At 35.8% G+C, this 22,451-nt stretch overlaps 1 protein-coding gene across 1 annotated transcript in view; it reads right to left on the reverse strand.

The window, feature by feature from the left end:
* Positions 1–22,451, reverse strand: part of SCN9A (sodium voltage-gated channel alpha subunit 9) — a 144,148-nt gene that overhangs the window by 105,263 nt on the left and 16,434 nt on the right. The gene's annotated exons all lie outside the window — the stretch shown is intronic.

A 22,451-nucleotide genomic window follows, 5' to 3' on the forward strand; every position in this document is an offset into this window, starting at 1 on the left:
ATGTGCTTCAACTATATAGTACAACATTCAAATTAAGTACAACCATATTATTCAATTAATTATCCATCATCACTATGGATTTAGCCAGTTCATTTCACTAGAAAGCCAGTTGGAACCAGGGTGACCCTCCTTGACCCCCCAGGTGTGGAAAACTCAACAGTCATTCCTCATGGCTCTTCAGTACTAAGGAGTACTCGCTGATAAGGTGGGTTGTGCACATTTATCTGTGTCCCCATTTAACTATAGTCCATAAATATATTACTTCACATAACTCATTATTAGAACTTGATGTTTCTAAGATTGTGAAATCCCAGACAGCAGTGTATCCTTACCCTATAACTGTGCTTGGAACCAAGTAATCCTGCCATTTGATTTTGTAGTCTTTGTGGACCCTGACAATCCAAAATACTACAGGGAGTAAAAATATCCTTCTAGAATGAGGGAGTTCTGTGTGTAATTCCCACTGAGAGCTGCATGATTTGTCAGCTTGAAGGAATTCACTGGTGTGTATATTTAAGATACCTATATTTTCCTGTAAATATTTTGTACTGCATGAAAAGTTACAAAAAAAAGGTGAATGTGAAATTTTAAAAACCTTTTTCAGAAAACAGAAACTGAGAATTCATCACTGCACTAAAATATACACTAAAGGAAGGTTTTAGCCAGAAGGAAAAGATCCTAAGAGCAGAAGAATGGATATGCAAAAAAGTGAAGAATATCACAATGGGTATGTCTGTGTATAGATAAGGGAAAAATAACTATGAAAAGTGAACCCTGACTACACAAAGCAATAATGATTATAGCTTACGGATTTTAAGACTATAAAAGTAGAACAAACTAAATGAATTTCAGTTTGCATATTTTCTTAAGTCTATCATTATACATACAAACTTGATTTCTTTACTATGTTTTCTTTTGACTTTCAATTATTTCAGTCTACAATATTTGTGTGGTTGTATTAATAACTAAGGTAATTGTCCTCATATATTTTTAAAGTATATAGATTTTTTCTCTGTTGTGTAGAAAACACCGTCCATGAAGACCCTTAGTGTGTACTGTTGTATAAACATTACTATTTTTCAAAGTAGCCTTAGTTTGAAAGACACTTCAAGAACTGAAAAGTAGAGAATGAATTTTAAATGACTAGCCCTCAGTTAAATTATTTGCAATCTTTATTTTTTATATTAAAATTCATTTTTAGAATATAAAATTTATATTTAAATCATATGAGCCTGCTAACAGAATCAACAGAATATGCTTTGGGGATGTTTCTTTATCAAGCCACAAAAGACTAAGGCAAGAAGATCCACATATAATCAATAAGACAAACAACAAAAAGGTAATCCTGATTTTAAGATCACCCTCCTTCCACAGGTTGTACAACAAAAGATTTTTACATGTGTGAAATCATGTAATACTAACATTCCTTTACTATGTGTTCATCTCATTTTTATTTACTCTTCCACAAATATTTTTTAAATGATTCCTAAGTGCCCAACACAATGCCAGGTGCTGGCAATACAAATATAAACCAGGCAGCCTTGGTTTTTGTCCTCTGGGACCTACAGTCTTTGGGGAATATGGGCAGGTAAACAATTGCAAGCCACCTATCATACAAAAATAATGAGAATATCCAGGAAAGGTACCTGACCTGGGCTTCGGAAGGAAGGTTTCAGAGAGAGAAGAGGGGTAGAAGTTAGCTGGTCTGTACTGTGACTTGTATCCCTGAGAAGTCCTCTCTCTCCCTTGACACTTCCCATTCTTGTGCTCACTGTGACCCAGAAACTGTTTTTGTCATTTGTTTATGTTTATCCCCAGTCTGATCATATTTACTGCTCTCAACTTTTCTAAACAATAAAAAAATCAACTTTGGTTTGTACTTCCATGGAATTTGAAAAGTATAAATTCTTTAGATTTATAAAGAAAAAATTGTTTAGATTCTATTCTTAAATTTTATCTAACCATAGGCTATTCTAATCCAAAATTTTGAAAGTTTGTAAAGATTATATCATAATTTAGCTATTGTGGATAATATCAACCAAAGTTCCTGAATGCTGTAGGTTTGTTTTTTTTTAACCTCAGGTTTGAAGAGTTAAACTCCTCAGATCCTGGCCCATCAATGTCACTGGCCATGTACAGCCTCTCTTTATTATTAGTTTTTGTGTCATCAGCCCAATATCTACTTCTCTGCCATTTCGGCCCCTTCCCACATCTGCTCTTAGGCCACCATCCTCGTGTGTTTAACTATGCATCTTTGTTATTACGTTTTGTTAAAACCTGAATATTATCTTGGATTCATAACCTTATATTCACATAAATTCCGTGTCATACACCTCATTGTTTCCTTTTTTAGACTAAGCCTTATAGTTTTAAGATCCATCCACATTCCTGTAAGTACATCTAATCTGTACTTCCAACTGCTGCACAGTACTACAACGTGTATTATCTATTTTAATTTCACATTCACCCATTTGCTCTCCAGGCTCCATCTAGGCCCCTCCACCCCTTCTGCAACCAGAGACAGATCCAGGTTTTAAGGGCCTATAGTTTATACAGCTTTTAAAGGAGGACATAATGAGAATAAAAAGCAAATTAAAAACAAAAATTAGATACACAAGGGAATAATTATTAAAAGGGATTTCAGAAAGTTAAATGGATTTCCTTTTTTAAAAAACGAACCAATACCAAAAACACAACTTGGAAATTTAATTAACTCCCTAGCACACCTTTTTAATACTTTTCTCCATTTTTTGGCTCTGTTCTCTTTGATCCTCTTTTCACAGAGCAACAATTTTGTAATAGAGGAAATACAGGTAATTTAGTTTTTCTTTTAGCCTAACTAATTGGATTGTGTGTTTGTGTTTATTACTAAGAGCTAAGCAAATTTCTTTAGGCTTCACAACTTGTTATTCATAACAGCATGAAAATTTTTTGCATCGTCAATTTTGGGAGCACCTCCATTAAGTTCCTTTCTTATATAAGCTGTAAGATATCAGGGCATTTAGAATATTCTTGTTCAGTGGTTAATTTTAAATATTCTGAATTAACCATATCATGAACCACTCTGTTATCAGTGTCCTCAGTATAGTGATGTATGATGAGTTTTTGCTATTTTTACACATTTGAGTAATTTCAGGGGAAACTAGGAAAAATTTTCATCTTTTTTCCCAACATATTTATATGATTAACACTTCATCTTTAACTGGATTATCAAGCAATCAAAGTACCTATTTAAGAATTCCTTAAGAAATGAACCTCTTCCTTTTAGTGAAACACCATTTCTTACTTTCACTTCTGATACGACAGAACAGTTTGTTATATTTCATTGCTCAGCGTTAGTTTGATTTGTTGATTTCCTCACTCTTTATACTTTCTGTTTCACAGTTTACTAACTGTATCTGAATTTTCTCTCAGCACTTAAATACAAAAAGTTAAAGATGACAAAGTGCCTTTCAGTATATATATATTATATATATATATATGTGCACACACGCACATACATATATTCAATAATCTATAGTTTGTAATGTACAGTTTTTAACCTAAATATTCTTATATATTTTCCAAATTGCAGTTATTGAGCTTTGACATATTTATTGATAAGTACCTTGCCTCTCATTTGCATCTGGGTTTCTCAACAAAATCTTTAAAACTGTATTTTAGAATTTCATTGTACCTATTTTGTGCACTTGGAAAGCTTTCTATAGGCAGAGTACATACAAGAGAATTCCAAGTTGGGATCTGTGTTCACAATATGCTATCTATGACATGCAGCAATGGAAAACAAACATGTCACTGTTGAAAAATACCAAAGTAGTCACAATTTCAAGTACTATGAAGGCAGCATTTCTTCCCTGACAAGATTACAGAGCTGAACATGACACCTGTTCTACACACTTAGCGTTTTTATAAGCGTGCAGATGGTAACTATACAGGGAAGTGGCTATGAATCACATACCTGAGCACCACTGAACTCAAATGAAATGCATCCCCAAGTCAACAACTCTCTGCTGCAAACTCGATATGCCTGTGGCTACTCCAACAGTACTTGAGAGAAGGGAAACTACGGTAAGTTATAGTATCTTTTAAACTTAAATCATGCCAAAATACATGACTGTGTGAACACATCGCTAAGGCTCCTCCTAGCTTAGAGTTCATTACTTCCTGAATAAACTCACCTCTGTCCCCACGATAAATAACATTGTCATGAACAAGTCTATTTATGGAGCCATGTAAGAATTACTCGGCAATCTATTCCTGGGAGCAAGACTGCTGGTCCCAGGGTACCTTATACTTAGTCGGACTAAGTAGTTTCATGTTCCTCTCCAGCATGGCAGTACTTTCATATCCTTCCACATGAAGGTTCTATCTCTCTGCATCGCCACCAACACATGGCACTCCTTAGTTTTCTAACTTTTAGCAGACTAAGAGGTGAAAAATATACCACTCTTTCGTTTGAGTCTATAGTGAGTCTCTAATGATGTTGAGCATTGCTTCCTATGCCTATTATCTTTCTGGGTTTCTTCAGTTAATTCTTTGTTCTTATCCTTCTTCCAATTTTTCTATCTTGATTGTTGTATTTTATAGGTTCATTGGCAGGTGTTGTCTCTTTATACTAGATTTTAATACAGTTTAATACACTAGATTTAATACAAATATCTCCTACTCTATCATTTGTCAGTGTTTTCTCTTCTTCATTCAGCAATTATCATTCACTTGCCTTATTTTAAAGATCTGAAAGTGTTAATACAGCCTTCTGCACCTCTCCTCCCACAAAGACGCTCTGTGGTATGTCTTGGTGCATATTGAGATGAAGTTCTCTAGTTGTTTTCTCTTAAGGTTAATTTACATGTAATCATTTATTTTCCTATCTTATCAATTTCTCCCAAATACCAACTGAAACTTACAGAATAATATATGAAGAATTTATACATTTATAGTATTGTCTTTCTATATGAAACCATAGAAAGAGTCTCTAAGGAGATATAATCTTCTATGTCTCTTTCTAGATTAAAATTTTTTTCTACACAAAGATTTATGTATTCCTGGTTAAATTAATTCTACATACTGTATAGTTTTTGTTGCCGATGTAAATGCTGACCCACTCTTAAACAAATATATACATCTTAGTCGGTTTTTTCTACTGACTTGACTTTCTATCCAGGGATCTTTAACTTTCATTTCTGTTTATTATGTTTACTGAAGAAATTACAGTATCTTCTGGAAACAATGACAAATTAGTTTCTCACCTTTTCTTTCTTTTTATTTCTTGGTACACCAATAAAGGGTGTGAGTGACCATGTTGTGCCAGATGCTGGCAAAATCTGGTAATTCAATAAAAGAATCAAAATGCCACGCCCTCAATTTTAACTGCTTTTTTAATGAAATCTACTTTTTCGTTCATCAGCTTTTCGACCCATCTCTTCCTGGTATTCTCCTTTGTAGTTCGCTTATCAAATCAGGGACAGGCATAGTTGGGTCTAACTCACTTGGAAATTCTCTGACCCATAAAATTATTTCACAAGTGAGGAAAGGACCACAAATGATCTACCAGCTCGGTGGAGAGGAGCTATCCGTTGCCACTAGATGGCACTTGTATGCAAATGCAAGATGACACTTTACTCCACAGTTATACTGCTTGAGGTAAAACTCCTTCCGTTGCTTCATGCATATAAGGCATATCAATTCTGACCATTCATTCGCTCGGAATGTACATACCTAACCAAACGTACATAATCAGATACTTATTTACTTCATTTTTAATCCAAAAGCAAATTAGGTGTGTGTTTGTATGTGTAGATATATGTAAGTATATGTATATGTGTATATGTGTGTATATATATATATATAATATGCATATCATATATGTAATGTAATGACCCTTTCTACACACACACACACACACACACACACACACACACAATATATATATTATTTCTCTTCTCTGTCCAACATCCAGTCTTCCTTCTTATCTGGGGTGAAGGGGAGTCTTCCTCTGGGAGCAGAGGTGATGGGACTGGAGCCTTACCTCCTCAGGCGGAAATGCAAGGTGAATCATCCCTCCTCTCCCCTCCTGGTGGTGTGGCGAGGCCACTCCCAGGCTTGTCCAAACGGACTCACTTTCCCGTGACCCTGACCTGGAAGGAGTGAATTCCTCTGTTCCAGCTGTGGCAGAAGCGTCCAGCAATCCTGGCCAGACGAGTCTGCCAAACACTCCTGTCCTCTCTCTGATCTGTTCATTTGCCCATTGAGCTCATCCACTTTTCCAAAGCTTCCAAGGACCTCTGAGGACCCAGCACCTTCCGATAATCCTGCCTGTGGCTTGACATGGCCGTTTCTCTCTCTTGCTTTCAACCAAAAATCGTGTTTAATGTGGGGAAATTACTTTTGACTCACTGTGTGGAAATGAGAAGAAGCTAATTTTAGACAAGGTACTTTTGATAAGTGATGCCCTATTTTGTTTGGGGGCATGGCATTTTTAAGGTTTGGACAATTAAAATTCTGTATTAGGAACAGATGTTTTTTGTTTTTATTTGCAAATCAACCTTTATAAAGAATGGGAAAGCTGGTTAAAATTCTAGAGAACTTCTTTTCACAATTTTTGACCATGACCATTAACTCTTTCACACCGTGGCTGAGTGTGCACATTCACTTATATCTGAAACTAAGTTTCACAAACAACATTTATTCTTAATATAAATTATACTCACTGATGGTCTAGTCTAGTCTACCCTCAGCACATTTGTGTGTGTGTGTGTGTGTGTGTGTTAAATATACACACTACAACTCACTAATCTCATTTAAAAATACTACTACAAAGTGCTTAGAGTAAATCTAAGTCAGGCCTCTTGATTTGCAAATAAGGAAATTGAAGTGTCATCTAGAAGGTTATTTTTTCCATGATGACAGAGTTTTGTATAGCAGAGCCAGGACTAGGGCTAAGGTTTATTTATCCCCAGTCCAATATAGGAAAAAAGATAGCACTAGGCAAGGAATGTCTGTGTTTTAAAAGTTCAAAATGCATAAGCATATGGCTTAGAGTGTGTACCTGTCACAAAGGTTTAGGGTCACTGAAGTTTTTAACTGATGACTCATTTGGCCTTTTTTAGAAGGCTTCAGTTTAGAAATTCAATCAGTGATTAGTTTATCTGGTAAACAGTCCTTGTAATTGAATAAAACAGCCCCAGAAACTTAATTGAAGAATGTCACCCATCAGTAATACCTAGAAGCTACACTTTGTTGGTGTGTTTATGCCACATTTCTCACACACTGTTCTTTGAAAATCAAATTTAAAATGACAGGCAGGTTGCTGTCAACTTCCTTAAAGGCTTGAATGAGTAATTACAAACTCTCATTTTTAATGTCACAGAAAAGGCTCATTTCTTGGGTACTAATCTTTGACTGCAACATAATTTGGGACTTTATAAATCTCTAATTTATAACTTATTGCAATAACAATTAATAAATAAACAAAAACAGGTGAAGAGAAGGAAAAATTAAAGAAATACCTTGGGAAAGAAATGCATTTTCTTAGTATTTTGTTGATATATAAAAAATTCTATAGGTCCTTGTATTTTTATAGGCCCCTGCTCCTAAGTGTAATGAATTTATGAAGGTAGAAGAAAAGCTTCCTACACTATTACCTTTCATACCAATATTTGATACCAAGTCTCTATGTCTAAATAAAAATGAAAGACATTAACAACAAAATTGTGTTCCTTGCATCAACATATCTGCTCAAAAAGTATTTGTCAATTGCAAACTCACCACTGCAAAGTTAATGTTACTATAAAAATCATCTGAACAACAGGTATCAGCTCTTTTTAAAATAACCCTTATATAATAATATTGTAAAAAAATTCAATTAATGAGAATAGTGCCAAATATAAATACATAAAACATTTCTTATATTTCCCTTTTAAAGTCTACTTGCTTCCCATATAAAGCAAGTCTCTATGTCTAAATAAAAATAAAAGACATTAACAACAAAATTGTGTTCCTTGCATCAACATATCTGCTCAAAAAGTATTTGTCAATTGCAAACTCACCACTGCAAAGTTAATGTTACTATAAAAATCATCTGAACAACAGGTATCAGCTCTTTTTAAAATAACCCTTATATAATAATATTGTAAAAAAATTCAATTAATGAGAATAGTGCCAAATATAAATACATAAAACATTTCTTATATTTCCCTTTTAAAGTCTACTGTCTAAAGGGCAGAATATTATAGTTGAAAAATTGTTAAGATCTGCTGTCCATCACAAAAGCATGTTGGCTTTACCACTGTTGTGTGAAAAGCAACTGATTTATCCTCTCAGATACTCAGGATCTACACATGTCATTTCGCTGCTGAGGAACTTACCTGGATAGTCCATTGGGAAGAGGGTGGAAGATAAGAAGAAACTGGCTAGTTTTAATCTACAACATTACAGCTTTAAAAATGAAAAAAAGAAATAAATGGGGAACCTCTCTCCTTAATAAAAATGAATGGAAACAAAATCCCCAAATAATGTCAACTGGGAAGAATGTATTTTTAGAAATTTTATAATTTATATTGATAGCACTTGACATGAGGTTTCTGGTAAGCTGTGCAATTTTAACATTGGTGTATATTATTCATAAGCAAAATACATGTGTACAGTTGACCCTCAACAACATGGATTTGCACTGGGTGGGTCCACTTATGTGCAGATTCTTGATGGTGGGGTGGTGGGCACTCCTAAGTCCAACCCCCCCCCCCGCCACTGTCCAAGGGTCACCTGTATTACTTCCACATCAATTCCACTACTACTTCTCAATGAGTTTTGTTTTCCCTCTTTCAGGGGGTACTACTGATTCTTGGCTTTCTAATTTTTCCTTTATCAGTATTCTGTTTTGGTCTCAGTCTTCTAATGATATCCTGAAGTCTATTTCTTGATGCACAAATGTATGCCAAACATGTAGTACTGTGTATTTCCCCCATATTTAATTTTTCTATCTATATTGCTCTATATTTTTTCACAGACATTAATATGCCAACATATTTTCTAAAGAACTAATTTCTTTTGTAAACCTTCCTATGTCTATCTGAGTAGAAAACATTGAAACTACATTTCACGCTCATGAATGACATAGACTTCTACCTATACAGAGATATGCTGAGTTAAAACGGTTTCATTATTTTCTCAGCTCTTTCATATAAAGCAATGCTCTGAAATATAAGAAACAAATATTCTTTTCTTTTCTTTTTTACAAATGGCTACATCACGTTTTACAGAGTTTAGTATTTGCCAAGCCATTTTTAAGGAAATTGGAGCTATAACTAGAAGGCAAGTTTTGAGCTTTCATACCTTCCACTACTTGATCCTGCTTAAGATAGATCATTTTGATAGAAGATGATGGAAGAATTGGCAACAATAAACCAAATATCTGCTCTTTATTAAAGGAGGGTGGCCAATACCAGTACAGCCAATTCCCTATTTAGCCAATATGCCTAAATAAATACATGAATCTCTTTGTTTTAAGACTCTCATAGAGTCACTGGTAAGAGTTCATGGGAATGAATATACGCCTATCTGTGAACAAAGTCTTAATTCACAGATGCTGTGGGAAAAATGAAAGATCCAATTACAAAGTCTGAAAGGTTTCCTATAATTAGTGGCTATTATATTTCTTTTGCTCATAACACAATACAGAGGAAAGAAAAATGAGAGAGGAATTGATGTTTCATTTCTTTATTATTTTCCTAATTGCTTTTTACTAACAGCTTACATTTCAAGGAAAGCCAAGCCATAATCACTTCATCAATAACATTAACCTAACATTTCATTCAAGAAATACAAGGCAAGTTTTGATCTTACCTTTTAGAATTCTAGGGGACTCTGGACTATCTTACATTTTCTTGCAAGCGTATTTGCAGAATAATGTGGTCAATATGTGGGAAATGTCTCAGACTTATTTTTCTGTGTATGTGGTGTAAATATCTATCAAAATAATAATTAATTGAGTGATGACTGTGTATACTTTACAAAAACCTTGTCATGATGGTTCTCCCCTTGATACCTGGGAAATTATGATGTCTTACAAACAGAAAAAAGAAAAAAAAATAAACATAAATGTATCGACTATATAACACTACTGATACTGCATTTACTCTAAAATAATTAGAATTATTGGGTTATTTCAAGTTTGTGCAGGAAACACAAATGATTTAGATCATTGGTACGCCCAATCTATCCAATCAAAGCCATATAGAGATGTGAGTTTGCTGAATTTCTGATACAAGTCAAACCCAACCCACTTCCAACATGCCATCAATTCCTACAGTTACTTTCTTGCCTTTCCTTAAGACAGCAGTAATTATAGGATCATGTTTTTAATCCTTACCATTAAGAAAATATCCCAGACTTTACTAGAATAATAATAGTAATAAGTTGAGCATCTCTCAAACATGAATGTTCCATTACTAAATTTTATAGGATCTACATGTGCAACTGTGAAACATTATATATATTACAATCTGTATGTAAAATTGAAAACTTAAAGACAAGAATTAAAAAAGAAAACTCTCCCAGCATCCTTCTTAGGTGGGCATGTTCTACTTGGACACCAAGGTTATGCATTCCAAATCATGACCTACTCAGCAGGCCCAGCTCAGACCTCACATCCACCACCACAAGGTCCCTGGAAGCTCTGGCAGACATGTCCCCACCAATGCCTACCTTCAGACTACAAAAATACTTTCAGCACACAGAATACATTTGCTTTTAAAACTAGCGTTCTTTCAACTTCAAGATTAACTGTAACATCTTTCTACGTATTGTAAAATTAACTACATAATTTAGTGCAGGTGAAAAAAGTCTTATTCAGATGAACTAATTATAAGACTGATTTTTCTCTATGTGGTGAAAAAGAGAGCACAAAATTCTTGTCATATCCTTTGCTAGTTTTACAGGAGAAAATTACATATTTGAGATCCTACCCATTTAGAATTCTAACTGATGTGTTATTTTGAAAAGAAAACATAAAAAAAGAAGTCTTTACATGAAGAAACCCAAGCGTTTAGGAGACACTACACATTTCAATATTTTATATAACTGGGAATGTTTCTGTTTCAAGAAAAAGAACCAATTGATGCCAAATGCTCACCAGGTACTTTTCCTGGGAAAGAAAAAATATTAAACAAAATCTTGCTTCTTTTTGTCAAGAATTACACATTTCAAAATCAGGCAAGAGGAAGCCTTTGGCTTGAAGGACAACACCTAGTGTTAGGAATCAGTCAGACACACCTGAGTTTGAATTCCAGTTCTATCACTTTCTGGTTGTTTGTGATGAACAAGTGTCTTTGCTTCTCTAAGCTTCAGTTTTCTCATCTACACAGTGGAGGTGATAATGTGCCTATCCTCATCATGTTATCTGTGTAGAATAATAAGTCTACTTTGTATAGATAATTCCTAACAAGGTGCTGAAAGGGATGCTGAACGCAAGAACCACTCAATAAATACTAAATCTCAAAATGCTAAGAGTCAGTTCTATGCTTGTATGAGATAACTGGTAAGGTCAAGGAGGATTTTCTGAGTGTATAGTGTCTTTCCATGGAGAAATGCTAAGTGTTCCTACAGGGATCCCATCCATTGCATTAACTTCAGAAGCATAATATTCCAATCAACCAAACTAAACTGGCACCTATAAATACTTAATTAAAACATTATTAACCACATCATATTACTTAGAACAAATGAAGACTCATTAAAACCATTATTTGGATATATTTTTGACTTTATAAAGCTTTTTAGTATCTATTATTTCATTAGAACCTGAGAACATTGCATTGTTGAAGAAGATATCATTAACCATTACCAGGAGTTAACACAAATGTGAAACATGAGAAACCACAAAATAAAGTCTTTTGTTGAGAAGGCATCTTACGACACTAAGGACTTGTAATTTTTAACAGTGGATTAGAAAGGGGTCCTCCTAGACATCTGTCCTGAGAATTACTGTTCAACCTTACAAAAATACTGAGCTTAGTCAAAAGAAACTGGAGCATGAATTTTACGAAGATGTATCTGAGCTGTACAAGTAATCCTCACAGAAGCAATCCATCAGTATGTGTTAGATGTTGTGGAAAAGACAAAACACAATTTTCTGCTGTTATGATTTTACTGCATAACATTGATTTATTTGGACATTCCTTTCAGTGATCCCTTTCATGGGGGTTTTGTAGAAAGCCATGCAAAATCTTCTGTGCAAACAGGAAAAATTGATCAAGCTAACGAACCCAGAGATGGAAATTTCCACTACTGATGTCACAGATGTGCCTTTAGATGAGAAATCCAAAATATGTGGGAGGAGAAGGTCACTAAACATAAAAGTCTCTGCTGCTGATGTGAAGCAGGAGTGCAAAGCAGAAAGCACTTGAGTCATGTCCTCTGTTGTCTTGGCGAGCAGCTTTTTCTCAAGGCACGGACAGGGAGCTTAGACCGCATTTCTGACCTCATAAAATTGATAAATTAGATTTGAGCTGATTGCATTGCAAATACACCCTCAATTATACTAGGAGTTAAAATATCACAGCCACCATGTAAAACGGAACCCAGTGGCCTAAGGAGGGACTCCAGCTATCATCCGTACGGAGAACAGCAAGCAGGTCACTGCTCTGGAATACATATCTTGATTAAGTGATACCCAAAATTCCTCCATAGAATCTCTATTCTTAGGCTGCCTTCACAACAACTTATGACAAAATTGATACTGAGTTGTGCTGTGCATAGCCTAGAAAATTGACCAATGATAAGGGAGCTTTTTAGAAAGCTGCAAAGGTCATCCGAGAGAACAATAGGTTCTGAGAGTTGGTGGAGTTTGCTTGCGCCATAGAGGAAAACTAACATGTACATGAAGGAGCTACTCTGTGTTCAGTACTGCGTTAGAAAGGTAGCCTTTTCAGCAACTCTAAGAACATGTTCTTATCCTCATTTCAGTTCACGGAGACTTAGATGTGTTCATCTGATACCGCTAGAAAGGGGACAGGCAGGTTTTAAACCCAGTTTTCTTGCTTCTGAAACTGTCAAATGCTGAGGTCAGCAGGTTCTTGAAAAGGTAGGGAAGGATTGGGAGAAGGGGATTACTGACTGAAATAAGACGTAATCTACAAGAAAACACAATAGAAAGAGGTGTTTAAATCAACAGAGGAATTTAAATCAAAAACAGGTATATTTGCCGGAAGGTCCTGTTGAAGGTGATGGTATTTGTAATTTGCTGCTTTCCTTCCCTCTGGGCCCCCACAGGTCCATGTTGTCAGGATTAGGAACAAAGATGATCCCCTTGCCTGTGTTTTCCCCTACGACCACCTTCTCCCAAAATTACACTAACAGTGGCTGGCCTGTGTCTTCTCGTTCTCCCCACAAAAGAACATCTTCTCATGGTATCAGTTATAACCTGCTACAGAAAAAAACCAATGCTTCAACTTAGGCATTATCAATTACCCTTTCCAATATTTTTTACTGTACACCAACTAGACCTCAGCATCCTCCTTGAATCTTGGGAATATTTTGCACTTAAAACAGCCACCATGGAACATGGGGTGAAGTTCTGTGTCATTGCATCTGTTACCTGGGATTCATATGCTGAGATCCTTTTGTCATCTGCCTTGAAACCACCAAGATGGAGGAAAATTCCTAACTGGAGTATCAGTAAGGACAGTTTCGTCCCCTCCTCTGAGCCCCTTGGTTAACCAGCGCTGCTCTGAGAGGTGATTGTTCTCATCACTTGTTAATAAACAAGCAAGGATGAGTGAAGCTCCAACCCTTGCCCCCTCTTTCCTGCCTTAGTCAATTTCTCAAAAATGCCATGGAGTTGGGCAGGGGATGTAAAAGTGGAACAGGTCATCATGAAAATGTCATTATTTAGGTCTAACTTTAATTTCAAAATTGGATGCCAAAGACCATGAACCTTTTCTCTTTGTTTCCCAAGTGAATCGACCATGACTTGGCATTTCTCATAGATCATTTCAGTCTTGCCTTGGGCACGCTGAACACCTTTTACTCATATCAACAAAGTAAGGGGAGTTACTAAGATTCTTAATGTTTTAAAACAATTCAGTACTGTACAAAAGGAAATATATTAGACATTTTTAAGTATACAGTGCTTGACACATGTCGACGACAGAGATGGGCATCTAAGGGCATTTCTCCTAGTGAATGGGAGAATGTTTTGAGCTAATGTGTTTTGAGCATTAATTAGTTAATTATGCAACCCTTAGTTGAGGGGCATTCTAAATAACACAGAGCTCAAGGCTTTTCACCTCAATTGGGGGTCCACTTAAATAGCACTTTACTAAGCCAAGAAAAAACAAACACAGCTTGTACATGAAGCACACCACCCACCAGGAATGCTGATCTCCCAGTGTGACCGCCTGCCTGGAGAAAATATCCCCTGGGTATCGGTGAATTAATGCTCAAAACATTCCAGCTCTGTGCAAGCTAGAAAAAAATTTATCACCTGTTTGTGAAAAATATGGTTCAGCTGCTACCTTGACAACAAAACCGATCACATTGGTGACCTGAGGGACTGCAGACATACCTGCTATTGTCTGATATCAAAAGGAATTAGAAACTTACTAAACATCGAGCAGGTGCAGAGAAACTTATCACTGTTCTTGCTGAAGCATGAGCTCAGATGGCAGTCGAGCTCACTCAAAAGGGTATATGATATGTAACAGTGCATAATAAAGCATATGATTTTTAATAGTAAGAAGAAAAGCCAAGAGAGGAAAAACTTGAAAGAAAGTAAAACTATAGAGGAACAGACATCTGCACAGTAGTATTGAGACATGCATTCAAATTGTTTGAGCTGCAGACTAGACAAAACTCAGTTTGCTTGAGAGCTGGGTATTTCGAATGAAAAACAGAATGGAGAATTGGGACTGGGACTGAGACACCACACGTCTGTCATATTTCCCCACAACTTGCTGATTATCTGCCTGGTCTCCTTTTAAAAATGTTTTCATGTATTGTGATGACCCTGAATTAGTAAGAACAATATGTAGGGGACATAACAAAAAGTAATAGTATTGCGAGGTTGCGTATGATCTTTAGGCACTGCTCCGCGTCCCCCCCCACCCCCATCTCTTGCCCATTGTCCTCTCCCCTTGTTATTCTCCTCTGGGATCTTGTATTTTTGGAGCATTCTGTTGTTTCCACTTGTACCTGGAACTCCTGAACCAAAACATAACATATTTTAATCATGTCAAGTAACTGTTTAGGAATAGAAACTAAAATAATTTCAGGACATTGTCCTAAGTCTAGGAGGTTCGTGAATCATCGCTCTTAGAAAGCCACCGACACCCAGGGGATATTTTCTCCAGGCAGGCGGTCACAGTGGGAGATCAGCATTCCTAGTGGGTGGTATGCTTCATGTACAAGCTGTGTTTGTTTTTTCTTGGCTTAGTAAAGTGCTATTTAAGTGGACCCCCAATTGAGGTGAAAAGCCTTGAGCTCTGTGTTATTTAGAATGCCCCTCAACTAAGGGTTGCATAATTAACTAATTAATGCTCAAAACACACCTGCAACAGTTAGTACTATTCATTCCTTCTGAGTTATAAACACATTAAGGCTTTATGTGAAATAATCAATAAATGACAACCCTGAAAATAAATCCAGGAATAAGTGTCTAAAGTAGCTGAATTGACTGGCAGACTATCTTCGCCTAACCTCATCCATTACATGCATTTGAAATTCATGGCCCAGACTTTAAGGGATCCAGTACATTCTGATCCACAACTCGTATAGTGGGTCCTGAAATGGAAAGAGATGAACATTTAAGAAAAACATAAGGTGGGGTTGCCAGATAAAATACAGGATGCCAGCTGAATCTGAATTTCAGATAAAACCAGGACTTACATGAGGAACTGGCCAACTTCTCATGAGCACGTTCCAGAAAGACTAAACTGAGTCTTTTCCTCTAACAAGATGGTAGGCACCCAAACCAGGTGCCCATCAGGGGGAGCACGTGTGAGGCATGCTGCCCACGCCCAGGGTACAACCTGTGACCCTCAGAGAGGGTGACAGACACAATCAACTCATGAATCAATGAAAATTAGCTAATATATCACCTTTGCACATGTGCAACTGTTTGCTGATATTGTATAGATTGTTTCCTACAAATGGAAAGGCTTTCTGCTCTAAAAATATGAAAAACTGTCTTTCCATATATTTGGAGCCTAGATATGTTCATCAGGTTTAGCAAACTCCTACCTAATTTTTCATATACTCCTATATTACCCTGCTCTCAACGATCAGTCAGTGCCATTGATTATTCTCCCTAAATCATCCTTAAACTGATTCCCTTTTACACCCCCACAGTCATCCCATGTATTTCTTTACCTCTTCTCTGCATTATCTTAACAGTCTCCTAATATCTAGGTTTCCAGTCTCTTTTCCTCTTATCTATAGGCTACATATTACTCTCAGAGCAGTAAATAAAAATTGATCACATCAGATCTCTACTTAAAAATCACCAGTGACTCTCCCCTGGCTTATGAGACAACCCACAAGAATCTTTCCTAAGTGACCCCAGACTCACCCCTGCAATTCACCCCCACCCACCTGCCCAGAACTCCAGCTCTTCCAAGAGCCAGTCTGAGGATTATTTCACCCAACACCACTTTCCTTTAATCTCCAAAGTAGGTCCTCTCATCAAGATCTGACATCTTATTCATCTTTTTGCTGCAAATATTTAGCCCAAAGGGCACCTCGTAGGTTGTCAATAAACACTGATTCAATGGTTATACATTTTTTTGCAGTATTCTTTACTTCAGAAAGAAGACAGAAAAGGTGAGAAGCTCAAAACTTAGGCCCTGATGAAAGAAAAAGAAGAACGTTACAATATAGTCTTTGAACAGAGTTCTCTACTCCTCTCTTATATTTATTATAATTCATTTTATGCATTTCAATTTCTTCACTGAACCAGGTATTTGACTATATCTACTGAGTACCCTCTGCTCATCTTATTATTTAGGAATAGTAAGTTAAACATTCTCAATAGGCAGAAAATATTAAAATATCAGTTCTGTAAATTAGAGTATCTCCACTGCATTTAAAACTAGGACATAATTTTATCAAACACTCTAGCTATTGGCCGTAGGGTACTATAGGAGCCTAGAGAAACCATGTAGATACAAATATTTCAAATTAGCATGCTTGTTCTACTTTCAGTGGAAAGCCTTCCTACTGTCCGTTCACAGCACTTGACTCTAGCTTGCTGCGCTATAGCTAAACCATCTCCGGGCACCAAGAACATTCATAATATGAGCAGTTCCAACAAGAACATCTCTGTAAGGTTCCTTTCAGTATGCAAATTGCACGATGCTATTTGTCTTGCATATGTAATTTACAGGTAATCTGAGCACTTCACGTAACTGCAGAGATGATCAAGCGGACTAGAGAAGATGCCTTTCCAGGCATTTCACATTCACACTTGTCTGGGCTGTTTGTGACACCTCTCTCTTCATGTGTAACATACCCCCAACATGTGCTCCCACGGAACTCAGGGTCCCTGTGCGTGTCTCAGCAGCAGAAACTCAGCATAGTCAGAGGTCCCTCCCTCATCTCTGTTGAATCAGAGTTTCGAGAATATGGGGAGATTTTGATTTGGGGGAAAGGATTAGTGTGATTAGAGGTGTGCTCAGCAATTCACTAGTGAAAATTTTAAAATGACAATTACTTTTAATAATTTCTGTAACTATGCCTCCTGTTACTCTAGACATGCCAAACTGAGCCCTCAGAGGCTTTCTATAAAAGAAGGAGGTAGACTATAATTTTTGAAGACATTTTCAACTTAGTTGTCCATGATTTCATACTGTAAATACATCGTCTGTCAGTCACCTTACAGTTGCCTGCTGAAGGTCACCAAGGAAATGTGGACGGTTACTATGGCCTAGAAAGAACATTCCAAACGTAAGCATTACCTCAGGTGGGTGAGTAGCAAGTATATTAATATATGATGAGCATCATATTATTAATCAAAAGATGGTTATGACTAAGAGTGAGAAACAGGAATTTCTGAAACTATAGTCAAGGTTAATGCTATTTGATGGTGGCATTTCCTTATGACTGATTTTTCTTCAAATGTTAATTTTTTTTAAAAATTTATTTGGAAAACTAAGAGAAACTCATGCACACACACACAAAAAAAACCCACAAATTTTTTCTAATTAGAATTTTAAGATATGTATATCTAAGTGAAAAAATCTAATTTGGTGACACAAAGCCTTCCACTGGAAGAATTTTTTTAAAAATTACTCTAAGTATGAAATTCCTAAAACATAAAGAACATCAATATAAAACAAAAATAGTGTGTGGGGGGGGAATGAGCAAATTATAAACATTTCCTTTAAAATGTTTTATTATTGCACAACTACTTTCTAGTTGCCAAAAAATCATAAACTGCATAAATCTCTTTACCAGATAATGTCTTCCTGTGACTGAGCTGAGGAATTTCGAGATGATACATGTCAAAGGTAAAGACATGTTTCTGTTTCCAGCAAGCAGGGAAGACGGCCACATGGTGCTATTCTGCTGCAGTGTCTTTATGGCTCCCTTGCCAAAGGACTGATGTATATTTAATCACTTTACCTAATGGATGTGATTTATCAAGTCACAGTTACCCATTAGGAAAGCTCTTGGTCTGGTTCAGCTCAGCACTCTGATTACATTTCCTGACTTTGTGGTTTCAGAGAGACAGAGCTAGTGGTGAATTCCCTGGCTGATTCATCTGTCTTCACTATGGACAAGCGAATACAAGATCACCCGAGTCATTAGGCTTGGGGGTTGGGTAGAAACACCCCGTGGATTCACGAAGTCCAAACCTTTTGAGCCAAGTACTTTAACTACCAGAGAATAGATCTTTTATATTTTTTTCAAAATGCCTTATCATTCCTGATTAGAATAGTAACAATCTCATTCTGGAGTTTTAAATAATTACTATAAAGCACATGATCAGCATACCTGGTACCACCTAAGAATATGTTTATATGCAAAATAATACAATGACACTGAAATAGTCCTTTTCTATTCCAGTACAGTGTGATATGTTTTTCACTGTTCTAAGACAATAGTTCATACACACACACACACACACACACATACACAAATAAAAGGGCTAGACTTTATCAGAAATACCCTTTTCTTTCTGTCTTCCTTACTCAACAAGTTCTTAAGGAATACATACAACACTGAGACTATACTTCATATGGCTAAAAAACTTACACCTACAAGATGGGAGATAAACTGCTAATTTGGAATATTGGTAAATTCTCTTCCTTTCATAATTTAACAGAGTATCAGTTTTATACAGCCCTACTAACACAGCTTAGCAGAATATTTAAAATAGATAAATACATGCTGATTTAATGATGTGCTTTTAAAGATTGTTCTACGCAACAAATATTTACATGGTTGACATATGCAGTTCTTTGCTATGAGGCAAGAAATAAAACAAAATATGATATAAACAAGTAAAGTTCAAAAAATGAAATACCATGGCAAATTGATGATGGTGATAGATTATGAAAACAACCTGCTGTAAGAGAAGAGGGAAGCAGACCGAGACTAAGAATAATGCGCTATCAAGGACTTCACATCCTACACTGAGATAGAGGGGTATTTAGGAAAGCAATCCTCAATCACATAAGATTAATCATTAACCAAAAAATACTTGTTGCTTTTATTTTAAATGCATCTCCATTAGAACCTTAATGAATTCATTAAAAATATCATTTCAAATTTGTTCATTTTTCTCTGTAGATGAAGTGACATGGTAAGATAGTCTCCTATATTTTGATACAGATACTTCTGCCCCCACAATTATATGGAGATTTTGAGACTTTCATATGAATCAAACTTAAAAAAAGGCAAGACATTCCCAGTGGGGCCTATTTTAGGAATCTGAGTGTCCCACCCGGGGGTTGGGGGGGTCTCCAGATTTCTGCGCTGCTCCATTCTTTTGCCTCCATCAGTTGAAAATTGGGTGTCATTTCTGTGCAAGTGAAATGGGCTACATTACTGGTTTTTGGGTTAGGAGTATTAGAGGTTGTTAGATCAATTAATCGTTTTCTCTAAACCAAGATTTAAAACATTTACAGACTCTATCTCTCCATTTAATTGAAACATCACAAGATCTTTTTTAAAATTGAAACATCACAAGATCTTTTGAAAAAAAGAATTGCACTACAGACAATGCTTCAAAACATTTAGTTGGGTAGTACCGAGGAAGTCTGGATCAATTATATATTCATTCAACACACAACAGGTCCTATCTTTACAAGGGGAAACTTGACGAACTTCCCCTGCCTAAAAAACAAAAAACAAACTCTATGGCTGACCACCACCTACAGCATAACCTGTCATGTCTGTGGTCCGGCACAGAAAGCTTTTCTTAACTTGGTGCTGACAGCCTCTTTTCTGCCCTTAACTGCATTCTACATTCCAGCTACATCACTCTGTAGTATATGTCCTTTCACCAAAGAGCAGCCAGATTATTTTATGAACTCTGCCTTCTCATGATGCCCCCTCTTTTCAAACAGTTTCAACCATCCTGATAACCTGATGACTTAATCTTTTAATATGCAGCTCAACCTCTTTTCTATGAAGAAATCTGTCCTCATTTCCTATCTTCCTTCTCTCAAATATAAATTCAAGTCTTCACCAGTTTCTCTTCTCTCTCCTGCCCATTTTGGTCTCCTAACTGCCCCCTAATGAAGGTTTTATCATAACTACAAAAATGCCTAATTTCCTATATCAGTTGCCAGGCCTGTCTTCAACCAGACTCTAAGCTCCTTAGATAGGAAACTTGTCAGGCATCTTTTATTAACAGCACTGGTGATAGCATGATAGCATGACATCTGGACGTGACAGAAACTCATTAAATGCTTGGTGAAGGACTTCTTACCCACACACTTGAAGAAATAAGCATCTTGTCCTAAGACAACATACATATCACACTGATTTATAAAAAAGCTTTAATTATTACTTACCAAAATTACTTCAGATTTTCAATATTTTGAGAACATCTTCAAATATTTATAATAACAATAACTATCATTGACTTTACATCAGAAACATTTTTTTAATGGTACTCTCATTTTTTTCTCAATTAAGAAATTAAAACAAATTCAGAAATAAAACAATTCCTAACCTTATATGTAGCCTGACATGTGCAAGAAACAGAGAATTGCTATTATTCTCTGTTTCTCATTTTAATAACACCAATATAAAAACTACTCCCTGCTTAGGTTTAATCAAAGCCATTAATAGTAAAGTTAAAAATCTGATCAGATGGATGAGAAGAGAGACCAATATGGCAGACATCACTTAATTAAACTTCAAAATTCTCTAAGTTTGAATTACACTAGTCATAGCAGAAGTTAAAAATCCATTAGGAGAGTTCTTCCATTTTCACCAGTACTTAAGAACCCCAAAATTGCAAATAACCTTATTTGAAACACATATTTGATAAGGACAAATCACCAAATGTCTGAATCTCTAACACAGTGACAACTTGTTTTAGAAACTTAAGCACAAATACAATACTAGATTGTTAAGCAGTTCCAACTTAAATTTTGCATTCAAACAAGGCAGTTTATTAAAAATTCATAAGTAAATAGCATGGTCAAGTTATATAGAAAACATTTTATGAGCATATAACTAATATGGTCTGAATATAATCATGGCAAAGTTCCATGACAGAAAATTTGGAAAATATTGAAAAACATAAAGATTAAAATAAAGTCAATCTATTGAGAGAAAATTACTGATATTTTGAGGTATGTGTCTTTTTATGTACATATACACTTTCCAGAAAGGCTGTAAAAATTCATGTTCCTGCCAGCATTTATTTTTTATATAGGCATATATTTTTTTTATACCCAAACAGTATTAAGTATAATACATTTTAAAATATTGATAGAAATATGATAGGAACTTATTTGATAGAAAATATGATGGAAGTTTGATAGAAATATTTTCTTTTAAAATGTGCACTCCATGGAACTTCTGTTTCTTCTTTGATAAACCTGTTTATTCTCTGGGTCCTTTTCCTGTTAGGGTATTCATCATTTCCTTCTTTGTTAAGGGGTCTTTATATGCTAAGGATACTGATCCCTTTTCACAAGTTTCTATTTATTTTTTGCTGGTTTGTCATTTGCAAAGTTTTGTATTTCGGAAAGCTGATTACTGAAAATAAACAAAAACATATAATTACTATTCAAATGAACCAACCATACAGGTATTTTATAATTAAAATATTCACACTTTTTGTGCACATATAATTTTTCCAAGTGTGAGAGCAGAGCTCAAGTGCATTTTCAAGATTTATTTCTGGGAAGCACAGGCCTAGGAATGCGATAGGCACACAGTCCCTGGAATCTTGTATGAGGCTAAGAGATGCCGCCTGTTTACCTCAGATGAGACCA

This window comes from Manis javanica, chromosome 7 (genome assembly GCF_040802235.1).
Source record: "Manis javanica isolate MJ-LG chromosome 7, MJ_LKY, whole genome shotgun sequence".
In the NCBI taxonomy this organism is placed as follows: domain Eukaryota; kingdom Metazoa; phylum Chordata; class Mammalia; order Pholidota; family Manidae; genus Manis; species Manis javanica.